General features: G+C 43.2%; 1 protein-coding gene across 4 annotated transcripts in view; it reads left to right on the top strand.

Annotated features, from left to right (window-relative positions):
• Positions 1 to 13,061, top strand: part of LOC139761994 (uncharacterized) — a 90,047-nt gene that overhangs the window by 50,201 nt on the left and 26,785 nt on the right. For 2 of the 4 annotated variants that reach the window (XM_071686773.1, XM_071686772.1), the window contains exon 2: positions 12,104 to 12,251. The exons of the other annotated variants lie outside the window; for them this stretch is intronic. The gene's annotated coding sequence lies outside the window, so the exon portion shown is untranslated. The remainder of the gene's footprint in view (positions 1 to 12,103; positions 12,252 to 13,061) is intronic. 4 annotated transcript variants of the gene reach the window in all.

The raw sequence follows: 13,061 nt of genomic DNA, 5'->3' as shown, positions 1-13,061 counted from the left end.
TTTTTTTTTTTTTTTTTTTTTCTTTTTTTTTTTTTTTGCTTTGTCGCTGTCTCCCGCGTTTGCGAGGTAGCGCAAGGAAACAGACGAAAGAAATTGCCCAACCCACCCCCATACACATGTATATACATACGTCCACACACGCAAATATACATACCTACACAGCTTTCCATGGTTTACCCCAGACGCTTCACATGCCTTGATTCAATCCACTGACAGCACGTCAACCCCGGTATACCACATCGCTCCAATTCACTCTATTCCTTGCCCTCCTTTCACCCTCCTGCATGCTCAGGCCCCGATCACACAAAATCTTTTTCACTCCATCTTTCCACCTCCAATTTGGTCTCCCTCTTCTCGTTCCCTCCACCTCCGACACATATATTCTCTTGGTCAATCTTTCCTCACTCATTCTCTCCATGTGCCCGAACCATTTCAAAACACCATCTTCTGCTCTCTCAACCACGCTCTTTTTATTTCCACACATCTCTCTTACCCTTACGTTACTTACTCGATCAAACCACCTCACACCACACATTGTCCTCAAACATCTCATTTCCAGCACATCCATCCTCCTGCGCACAACTCTATCCATAGCCCACGCCTCGCAACCATACAACATTGTTGGAACCACTATTCCTTCAAACATACTCATTTTTGCTTTCCGAGATAATGTTCTCGACTTCCACACATTCTTCAAGGCTCCCAGAATTTTCGCCCCCTCCCCCACCCTATGATCCACTTCCGCTTCCATGGTTCCATCCGCTGCCAGATCCACTCCCAGATATCTAAAACACTTCACTTCCTCCAGTTTTTCTCCATTCAAACTCACCTCCCAATTGACTTGACCCTCAACCCTACTGTACCTAATAACCTTGCTCTTATTCACATTTACTCTTAACTTTCTTCTTTCACACACTTTCACACACTTATTATACTTTGTCGCTGTCTCCCGCGTTAGCAAGGTAGCGCAGAGAAAAAGACGAAAGAATGGCCAAACCCATCCACATACACATGTATATACGCTCACGTCCGCACACGCAGATATACATACCTGTACATCTCAACGTATACATAAATATACACACACAGACATATACATATATACACATGTACATAATTCATACTGTCTACCCTTATTCATTCCCGTAGCCACCCCGCCACACATGAAATGACAACCCCCCTCCCCCCGCATTCAAGACAGGTAGCGCTAGTAAAAGACAACAAAGGCCACATTCGTTCTCACTCAGTCTCTAACTGTCTTGTATCATGCACCAAATGCACAGCTCCCTTTCCACATCCAGGCCCCACAAAACTTCCCATGGTTTGCCCCAGACGCTTCACATGCCACGGTTGAGAGCACGTCGACCCCGGTATACCACATCATTCCAATTCACTCTATTCCTTGCACGCCTTTCACCCTCCTGCATGTTCAGGCCCCGATCAGTCAAAATACTTGCCCCTCTTTGGAAAACTCATGCATTCACCTCCCTAACAACCCCATCCATAAGCAAATTAAACAACCATGGAGACATCACGCACCCCTGCCGCAATCACTGAGAACCAATCACTTTCCTCTCTTCCTACTCGTACACACGCCTTACATCCTCGATTCAAACTTTTCACTGCTTCTAACAACTTGCCTCCCACACCATATATTCATAATACCTTCCATAGAGCATCTCTATCAACTCTATCATATGCTTTCTCCAGATCCATAAATGATACATACGAATCCATTTGCTTTTGCAAGTATTTCTCACATACATTCTACAAAGCAAACACCTGATCCACATATAATCTACCACTTCTGAAACCACACTGCTCTTCCCCAATCTGATGTTCTGTACATGCCTTCACCCTCTTAGTCAATACCCTCCCATATAATAGCCCAGGAATACTCAACAAACTTATACTCCTGTAATTTGAGCACTCACTTTTATCCCCTTTGCCTTTGTACAATGGCACTATGCAAGCATTCCGCCAATATCTCGGCACCTCACCATGAGTTATACATACATTAAATAACCCTACCAATCAGTCAACAATACAGTCACCCCCCCTACAAATTCCACTGCAATACCATCCAAACCCGCTGCCTTGCCGGCTTTCATCTTCCGCAAAGCTTTTACTAACTCTTCTCTTTTTGCCAAATCATTCTCCCTAACCCTCTCTCTTTGTACACCACCTCGACCAAAATACCCTATATCAAACACATTCAACAAACCTTCAAAATACTCACTCCTCCTCCTCACATCACCACTTCTTGTTATCACATCCCCATTAGCCCCCTTCACTGATGTTCCCATTTGTTCTCTTGTCTTATGCACCTTATTTACCTCCTTCCAAAACATCTTTTTACTCTTCCTAAAATTTTATGATGCTCTCTCACCTCAACTCTCATTTGCCCTCTTTTTTACCTTCTGCCCCTTTTCTTGACCTCCTGCATCTTTCTTTTATACATCTCCCAGTTATTTGCATTATTTCCGAGCAAAAATCGCCCTAATGCCTCTCTCTTCTCTTTCACTAATATTCTTACATCTTCATCCCACCACTCACTACCCTTTCTAATCTGCCCACCTTCCACGCTTCTCATACCACAAGCATCTTTTGCGCAAGCCATCACTGCTTCCCAAAACACATCCCATTCCTTCCCCACCCCCCTTACGTCCTTTGATCTCACCTTTTTCCATTCTGTACTCAGTCTCTCCTGGTACTTCCTCACACAAGTCTCCTTCCCAAGCTCACTTACTCTCACCACTCTCTTCACCCCAACATTCTCTCTTCTTTTCTGAAAACCCCTACAAATCTTCACCTTTGCCTCCGCAAGATAATATATATATATATATATATATATATATATATATATATATATATATATATATATATATATATATATATATATATATATATATATTTTCATACTATTCGCCATTTCCCGCGATAGCGAGGTAGCGTTAAGAACAGAGGACTGGGCCTTTGAGGGAATACCCTCACCTGGCCTCCTTCTCTGTTCCTTCTTTTGGAAAATTAAAAAAAAAAAAAACGAGAGGGGAGGATTTCCAGCCCCCGCTCCCTTCCCTTTTAGTCGCCTTCTACGACACGCAGGGAATACGTGGGAGGTATTCTTTCTCCCCTATCCCCAGGGATAATATATGTATATAAGTGTTTTAGATATCTGGGAGTGGATCTGGCAGCGGATGGAACCATGGAAGCGGAAGTGGATCATAGGGTGGGGGAGGGGGCGAAAATTCTGGGAGCCTTGAAGAATGTGTGGAAGTCGAGAACATTATCTCGGAAAGCAAAAATGGGTATGTTTGAAGGAATAGTGGTTCCAACAATGTTGTATGGTTGCGAGGCGTGGGCTTTGGATAGAGTTGTACGCAGGAGGATGGATGTGCTGGAAATGAGATGTTTGAGGACAATGTGTGGTGTGAGGTGGTTTGATCGAGTAAGTAACGTAAGGGTAAGAGAGATGTGTGGAAATAAAAAGAGCGTGGTTGAGAGAGCAGAATAGGGTGTTTTGAAATGGTTTGGGCACATGGAGAGAATGAGTGAGGAAAGATTGACCAAGAGAAATATATGTGTCGGAGGTGGAGGGAACGAGGAGAAGAGGTAGACCAAATTGGAGGTGGAAAGATGGAGTGAAAAAGATTTTGTGTGATCGGGGCCTGAACATGCAGGAGGGTGAAAGGAGGGCAAGGAACAGAGTGAATTGGAGCGATGTGGTATACCGGAGTTGACGTGCTGTCAGTGGATTGAATCGGGGCATGTGAAGCGTCTGGGGTAAACCATGGAAAGCTGTGTAGGTATGTATATTTGCGTGTGTGGACGTATGTATATACATGTGTATGGGGGTGGGTTGGGCCATTTCTTTCGTCTGTTTCCTTGCGCTACCTCGCAAACGCGGGAGACAGCGACAAAGCAAAAAAAAAAAAAAAAAAAAAATATATATATATATATATATATATATATATATATATATATATATATATATATATATATATATATATATATATATTATCCCTGGGGATAGGGGAGAAAGAATACTTCCCACGTATTCCCTGCGTGTCGTAAAAGGCGACTAAAATGGGAGGGAGCGGGGGGCTGGAAATCCTCTCCTCTTTTTTCTTTTTTTTTTTTCAATTTTCCAAAAGAAGGAACAGAGAAGGGGGCCAGGTGAGGATATTCCCTCAGAGGCCAAGTACTCTGTTCTAAACGCTACCTTGCTAACGCGGGAAATGGCGAATAGTTTGAAAGAAAAGAAAGATATATATATATATATATATATATATATATATATATATATATATATATATATATATATATATATATAAAGTTTTTATCGAGGATGTAAGGCATGTGTACGAGTAGGAAGAGAGGAAAGTGATTGGTTCTCAGTGAATGTAGGTTTGCGACAGGGGTGTGTGATGTCTCCATGGTTGTTTAATTTGTTTATGGATGGGGTTGTTAGGGAGGTGAATGCAAGAGTTTTGGAAAGAGGGGCAAGTATGAAGTCTGTTGGGGATGAGAGAGCTTGGGAAATGAGTCAGTTGTTGTTCGCTGATGATACAGCGCTGGTGGCTGATTCATGTGAGAAACTGCAGAAGCTGGTGACTGAGTTTGGTAAAGTGTGTGAAAGAAGAAAGTTAAGAGTAAATGTGAATAAGAGCAAGGTTATTAGGTACAGTAGGGTTGAGGGTCAAGTCAATTGGAGGGTGAGTTTGAATGGAGAAAAACTGGAGGAAGTGAAGTGTTTTAGATATCTGGGAGTGGATCTGGCAGCGGATGGAACCATGGAAGCGGAAGTGGATCATAGGGTGGGGGAGGGGGCGAAAATTCTGGGAGCCTTGAAGGATGTGTGGAAGTCGAGAACATTATCTTGGAAAGCAAAAATGGGTATGTTTGAAGGAATAGTGGTTCCAACAATGTTGTATGGTTGCGAGGCGTGGGCTATGGATAGAGTTGTGCGCAGGAGGATGGATGTGCTGGAAATGAGATGTTTGAGGACAATGTGTGGTGTGAGGTGGTTTGATCGAGTAAGTAACGTAAGGGTAAGAGAGATGTGTGGAAATAAAAAGAGCGTGGTTGAGATAGCAGAAGCGGGTGTTTTGAAATGGTTTGGGCACATGGAGAGAATGAGTGAGGAAAGATTGACCAAGAGGATATATGTGTCGGAGGTGGAGGGAACGAGGAGAAGAGGGAGACCAAATTGGAGGTGGAAAGATGGAGTGAAAAAGATTTTGTTTGATCGGGGCCTGAACATGCAGGAGGGTGAAAGGAGGGCAAGGAATAGAGTGAATTGGAGCGATGTGGTATACCGGGGTTGACGTGCTGTCAGTGGATTGAATCAAGGCATGTGAATCGTCTGGGGTAAACCATGGAAAGCTGTGTGGACGTATGTATATACATGTGTATGGGGGAGGGTTGGGCCATTTCTTTCGTCTGTTTCCTTGCGCTACCTCGCAAACGCGGGAGACAGCGACAAAGCAAAAAAGAAAAAAGAAATATATATATATATATATATATATATATATATATATATATATATATATATTGATTGAGAGTGTGAAGGCATGTACAGAGCATCAGATTGGGGAAGAGCAGTGCGGTTTCAGAAGTGGTAGAGGATGTGTGGATCAGGTGTTTGCTTTGAAGAATGTATGTGAGAAATACTTAGAAAAGCAAATGGATTTGTATGTAGCATTTATGGATCTGGAGAAGGCATATGATAGAGTTGATAGAGATGCTCTGTGGAAGGTATTAAGAATATATGGTGTGGGAGGCAAGTTGTTAGAAGCAGTGAAAAGTTTTTATCGAGGATGTAAGGCATGTGTACGTGTAGGAAGAGAGGAAAGTGATTGGTTCTCAGTGAATGTAGGTTTGCGGCAGGGGTGTGTGATGTCTCCATGGTTGTTTAATTTGTTTATGGATGGGGTTGTTAGGGAGGTAAATGCAAGAGTTTTGGAAAGAGGGGCAAGTATGAAGTCTGTTGGGGATGAGAGAGCTTGGGAAGTGAGTCAGTTGTTGTTCGCTGATGATACAGCGCTGGTGGCTGATTCATGTGAGAAACTGCAGAAGCTGGTGACTGAGTTTGGTAAAGTGTGTGGAAGAAGAAAGTTAAGAGTAAATGTGAATAAGAGCAAGGTTATTAGGTACAGTAGGGTTGAGGGTCAAGTCAATTGGGAGGTGAGTTTGAATGGAGAAAAACTGGAGGAAGTGAAGTGTTTTAGATATCTGGGAGTGGATCTGTCAGCGGATGGAACCATGGAAGCAGAAGTGGATCATAGGGTGGGGGAGGGGGCGAAAATTTTGGGAGCCTTGAAAAATGTGTGGAAGTCGAGAACATTATCTCGGAAAGCAAAAATGGGTATGTTTGAAGGAATAGTGGTTCCAACAATGCTGTATGGTTGCGAGGCGTGGGCTATGGATAGAGTTGTGCGCAGGAGGATGGATGTGCTGGAAATGAGATGTTTGAGGACAATGTGTGGTGTGAGGTGGTTTGATCGAGTAAGTAACGTAAGGGTAAGAGAGATGTGTGGAAATAAAAAGAGCGTGGTTGAGAGAGCAGAAGAGGGTGTTTTGAAATGGTTTGGGCACATGGAGAGAATGAGTGAGGAAAGATTGACCAAGAGGATATATGTGTCGGAGGTGGAGGGAACGAGAAGAGGGAGACCAAATTGGAGGTGGAAAGATGGAGTGAAAAAGATTTTGTGTGATCGGGGCCTGAACATGCAGGAGGGTGAAAGGAGGGCAAGGAATAGAGTGAATTGGAGCGATGTGGTATACAGGGGTTGACGTGCTGTCAGTGGATTGAATCAAGGCATGTGAAGCGTCTGGGGTAAACCATGGAAAGCTGTGTAGGTATGTATATTTGCGTGTGTGGACGTGTGTATGTACATGTGTATGGGGGGGGGGGCCATTTCTTTCGTCTGTTTCCTTGCGCTACCTCGCAAACGCGGGAGACAGCGACAAAGTATAAAAAAAAATATATATATATATTTTTTTTTTTTTTTTTTTTTTTTTTTATACTTTGTCGCTGTCTCCCGCGTTTGCGAGGTAGCGCAAGGAAACAGACGAAAGAAATGGCCCAACCCCCCCCATACACATGTACATACACACGTCCACACACGCAAATATACATACCCACACAGCCCTCCACGGCCCACCCCGGACGCTCCACATGCCCTGATTCAATCCACTGACAGCACGTCAACCCCTGTATACCACATCGCTCCAATTCACTCTATTCCTTGCCCTCCTTTCACCCTCCTGCATGTTCAGGCCCCGATCACACAAAATCCTTTTCACTCCATCTTTCCACCTCCAATTTGGTCTCCCTCTTCTCCTCGTTCCCTTCACCTCCGACACATATATCCTCTTGGTCAATCTTTCCTCACTCATTCTCTCCATGTGCCCAAACCATTTCAAAACACCCTCTTCTGCTCTCTCAACCACGCTCTTTTTATTTCCACACATCTCTCTTACCCTTACGTTACTTACTCGATCAAACCACCTCACACCACACATTGTCCTCAAACATCTCATTTCCAGCACATCCATCCTCCTGCGCACAACTCTATCCATAGCCCACGCCTCGCAACCATACAACATTGTTGGAACTACTATTCCTTCAAACATACCCATTTTTGCTTTCCGGGATAATGTTCTCGACTTCCACACATTTTTCAAGGCTCCCAAAATTTTCGCTCCCTCCCCCACCCTATGATCCACTTCCGCTTCCATGGTTCCATCCGCTGACAGATCCACTCCCAGATATCTAAAACACTTCACTTCCTCCAGTTTTTCTCCATTCAAACTCACCTCCCAATTGACTTGACCCTCAACCCTACTGTACCTAATAACCTTGCTCTTATTCACATTTACTCTTAACTTTCTTCTTCCACACACTTTACCAAACTCAGTCACCAGCTTCTGCAGTTTCTCACATGAATCAGCCACCAGCGCTGTATCATCAGCGAACAACAACTGACTCACTTCCCAAGCTCTCTCATCCCCAACAGACTTCATACTTGCCCCTCTTTCCAGGACTCTTGCATTTACCTCCCTAACAACCCCATCCATAAACAAATTAAACAACCATATATATATATATATATATATATATATATATATATATATATATCCTGGTGGTAGAGGAGAAAGAATACTTCCAACGCATTCCCCGCGTGTCGTAGAAGGCAACTAAATGGGACGAGAGCGGCGGGCTAGAAAACCTCCCCTCTTTGTACTTAACTTTCTGAAAGGGGAAACAGAAGGAGTCATGCGGGGAGTGCTCATTCTCCTCAAAGGCTCAGATTAGGGTGTCTAAATGTGTGTGGATGTAGTAAAGATGAAAAAAAGGTGAGATACGTAGTATGTTTGAGGAAAGGAACCTGGATGTTTTGGCTCTGAGTGAAACGAAGCTCAAGGGTAAAGGGGAAGAGTGGTTTGGGAATTTCTTGGGAGTAAAGTCAGGGGTTAGTGAAAGGACAAGAGCAAGGTAAGGAGTAGCATTACTCCTGAAACAGGAGTGGTGGGAGTATGTGACAGAGTGTAAGAAAGTAAACTCTAGATTGATATGGGTAAAACTGAAAGTGGATGGAGAGAGATGGGTGATTATTGGTGCATATGCACCTGGGCAGGAGAAGAAAGATCATGAGAGGCAAGTGTTTTGGGAGCAGCTGAGTGAGTGTGTTAGTAGTTTTGATGCACGAGACCGGGTTATAGTGATAGGTGATTTGAATGCAAAGGTGAGTAATGTGGCAGTTGAGGGAATAATTGGTGTACATGGGGTGTTCAGTGTTGTAAATGGAAATGGTGAAGAGCCTCTAAATTTATGTGCTGAAAAAAGACTGGTCATTGGGAATACCTGGGTTAAAAAGAGAGATATACATAACTATACTCGTGTAAGTAGGAAAGATGGCCAGAAAGCGTTATTGGATTACGTTTTAATTTATAGGCGCGCGAAAGAGAGACTTTTGGATGTTAACGTGCTGGGAGGTGCAACTAGAGGGATGTCTGATCATTATCTTGTGGAGGCGAAGGTGAAGATTTGTAGAGGTTTTCTGGAAAGAAGAGAGAATTTTGGGGTGAAGAGAGTGGTGAGAGAAAGTGAGCCTGGGAAGGAGACTTGTGTGAGGAAGTACCAGGAGAGACTAAGTACAGGATGGAAAAAGGTGAGAACAAAGGACGTAAGGGGAGTGGGGGAGAAATGGGATGTATTTAGGGAAGCAGTGATGGCTTGCGCAAAAGATTCTTGTGGCATGAGAAGCGTGGGATGTGGGCAGATTAGAAAGCGGAGTGAGTGGTGGGATGAAGAAGCAAGATTATTAGTGAAAGAGAAGAGAGAGGCATTTGGGCGATTTTTGCAGAGAAATAATGCAAATGAGTAGGAAATGTATAAAAGAAAGAGGCAGGAGGTCAAGAGAAAGGTGCAAGAGGTAAAAAAGAGGGGAAATGAGGTTGAGGTGAGAGAGAGTCATTAGATTTTAGGAAGAATAAAAAGATGTTTTGGAAGGCGGTAAATAAGGTGCGTAAGACAAGGGAACAAATGGGAACATCAGTGAAGGGAGCTAATGGGGAGGTGATAAAAAGAAGTGGTGATGTGAGGAGGAGGAGGAGTGAGTATTTTGAAGGTTTGTTGAATGTGTTTGATGATAGAGTGGCAGATATAGGGTGTTTTGGTCGAAGTGGTGTGCAAAGTGAGAGGGTTAGGGAGAATGATTTGGTGAACAGAGAAGAGGTAGTAAAAGCTTTGCGGAAGTTGAAAGCCGGCAGGGCAGCGGGTTTGGATGGTATTGCAGTGGAATTTATTAAAAAATGGGGTGACTGTATTGTTGACTGATGGTTATATAATGTATGTATAACTCATGGTGAGGTGCCTGAGGATTGGCGGAATGCTTGCATAGTGCCATTGTACAAAGGCAAAGGGGATAAAAGTGAGTGCTCAAATTACAGAGGTATACGTTTATTGAGTATTCCTGGGCAATTATATGGGAGGGTATTGATTGATAAGGTGAAGGCATGTACAGAGCATCAGACTGGGGAAGAGCAGTGTGGTTTCAGAAGTGGTAGAGGATGTGTGGACCAGGTGTTTGCTTTAAAGAATGTATGTGAGAAATACTTAGGAAATTGATTTGTATGTAGCATTTATGGATCTGGAGAAGGCATATGATAGAGTTGATAGAGATGCTCTGTGGAAGGTATTAAGAATGTATGGTGTGGGAGGCAAGTTGTTTGAAGTAGTGAAAAGTTTTTATCGAGGATGTAAGGCATGTGTACGTGTAGAAAGAGAGGAAAGTGATTGGTTCTCAGTGAATGTTGGTCTGCGGCAGGGGTGCATGATGTCTCCGTGGTTGTTTAATTTGCTTATGGATGGGATTGTTAGGGAGGTGAGTGCAAGAGTTTTGGAAAGAGGGACAATTATGCAGTCTGTTGTGGATGAGAGAGCTTGGGAAGTGAAACAGTTGTTGTTTCCTGCTGATACATCGTTGGTGGGTGACTCAGGTGAGAAACTGCAGAAGCTAGTGACTGAGTTTGGTAAACTGTGTGAAAGAAGAAAGCTGAGGTGGGGTTGTTAGGGCGGTGAATGAAAGGGTTTTGAAGAGAGGGGCAAGTATGCAGCCTATTCTGGATGAGAGGACTTGGGAAGTGAATCAGTTGTTCGTTGACGATACAGCGCTGGTGGCTGATTCGGGTGAGAAACTGCTGAAGTTGTTGAACGAGTTTGGTAAAGGGTGTAAGAGAAGAAAGCTGAGAGTAAATGTGAATAAGAGCAAGGTTATTAGGTTTAGTAGGGTTGAGGGACAAGTCAATTGGGAGGTAAGTTTGAATAGAGAAAAACTGGAAGTGAAGTGTTTTAGATATCTGGGAGTGGATTTGGCGGCGGATGGAACCATAAAATTGAGTCGTAGGTCAGGGGAGGGGGCAAAGGTTCTGGGAGCGTTGAAGAATGTGTGGAAGGCAAGAACGTTATCTCGCAAAGCAAAAATGGGTATGTTTGAAGGAATACTGGTTCCAACAATGTTATATGGTTGTGAGGCATGGGCGATAGATAGAGTTGTGCGGAGGAGGGTGGAGGTGCTGGAAATGAGATGTTTGAGGACAATATGTTGTGTGAGGTGGTTTGATCGAGTAAGTAATGAAAGGGTAAGAGAGATGTGTGTTGGTAGAAAGAGCGTGGTTGAGAGAGCACAAGAGGGTGTTTTGAAATGGTTTGGCCACATGGAGAGAATGAGTTAAGGAAAGATTGACAAAGAGGATATATATGTCAGAGGTGGAGGGAAGGAGAAGTGGGAGACCAAATTGGTGGTGGAAAGATGGAGTGAAAAAGATTTTGAGTGATTAGGGCCTGAACATGCAGGAGGGTGAAAGGCGTGCAAGGAATAGAGTGAATTGGAACGATGTGGCAAACCGGGGTCGACGTGCTGTCAGTGGATTGAACCAGGGCATGTGAAGCGTCTGGGGTAAACCATGGAAGTTTTGTAGGGCCTGGATGTGGAAAGGGATCTGTGGTTTCGGTGTATTATACATGACAGCTAGAGACTGAATGTGCGTGTGTGGACATGTATGTATGTACATGTGTATGTGGGTGAGTTTGGCCATTCTTTCGTCTGTTTCCTTGCGCTACCTCGCTAACGCGGGAGACAGCGGCAAAGTCTAATAAAAAATGAATATATATTTATTCACCGAGCCGTAGCCTGGCACAGAAACACTGTCTTTATACAACCTTTTTACCTGCTTTGTCCAGTGTTCATTGGCACCATTGTTATTGACTGTACGGAACCATTTTATGACCGTCAGCATAACCAGGGTCGATCTGGATTCAGTCTTAGGAACAGAAATTATTTTTTCCTTAATGGAAGAATTATCTTGAATGACAAATTACTTTGACCAGTGTCAGTGCTTTATTAATCCATGCTATCAGAGTGAGTGTTACACAGTTACCACTTCGAATGATGGCAGAGCACATTTGAAAGCCACCCACTTCTCTCATACCGAATTAGGCGGAGGTACTGCGCAGCACTGTCGCCATTCCTTCTCACAAAGATAATGTAAAGGTCATTGAAGTGTTTTGTACTGATTTTTTTTTCTTTCTTACCAGATTTTGAAGCGTCACCAGGAAAACAGAGCATACCTTCTAAACTTATAACGAAGCGTCCGCCCGAGTATTGCCAAACTTTCTTGTAGAGTGGAGACTGGTTCAGCGTGGTGTGTGCGATGCCATATGAGACAGTTCTCAGCATCTTAAGGTTTGTGGGTCAAAGTTGTAAGCGTTCTTAAAGATATTTCAATATAGTTCTGAGTGACAGAATGAAATGTACACCACAACCAGTCGAGATTGTGAATAGGCTACCTGTCACTCACAGCTACGCCTCTTTGATAGAACTATTATAATTATCGTAAATTTCGAGTTATTTACCAATGTACGTGTAATGCTAAGAAATACAGACAATGTGAATCGCAAAAAAAGTGTTGAAACTTGTTGGTGCCTGAAATACGCATCTGATAATGAGTTAATCTAATTAGGAACGAGATTGTTTGTGGTACCGAAAATAGCATCATAATTACTGGATGTAGACAATGAGCAGGCTCTCCTTGCCCCTTAGCTCTGAGCTACATGAGAGCGCATTTCGTAAGCTAAGATAATCATTACCTCGGTCGTGTGGTATGAATTATATATATATCACAAGCAATGCCTGACACAGAGTAGCCCACAGCTTAAGTGTCCAGAGTCACTCTAATTTCTATACCAGAAGTTTTGTTAGTTGGTGGGAAGCTGACGAATCCAGGGTATTAGCTGAAGAGATAAAAAAAAAATCATATTAGTTACTGCTCCCAGCGACAATGAACATGGCAATGCTGACGGAGGGCATCATGTGTTTTATGAAAGTAAGCGTTCACACACACACACACACACACACACACACACTTGTATATATATATATATATATATATATATATATATATATATATATATATATATATATATATATTTCACTTTTGTCGCTGTCTCCCGCGTCAGCGAGGTAGCGCAAGGAAACAGACGAAAGAATGGCCAA

This window comes from Panulirus ornatus, chromosome 42 (assembly GCF_036320965.1).
Source record: "Panulirus ornatus isolate Po-2019 chromosome 42, ASM3632096v1, whole genome shotgun sequence".
Taxonomy (NCBI): Eukaryota; Metazoa; Arthropoda; class Malacostraca; order Decapoda; family Palinuridae; genus Panulirus; species Panulirus ornatus.
Note: the sequence above shows the minus strand (reverse complement) of the source record. Positions and strands in the feature narration are given on the sequence as shown.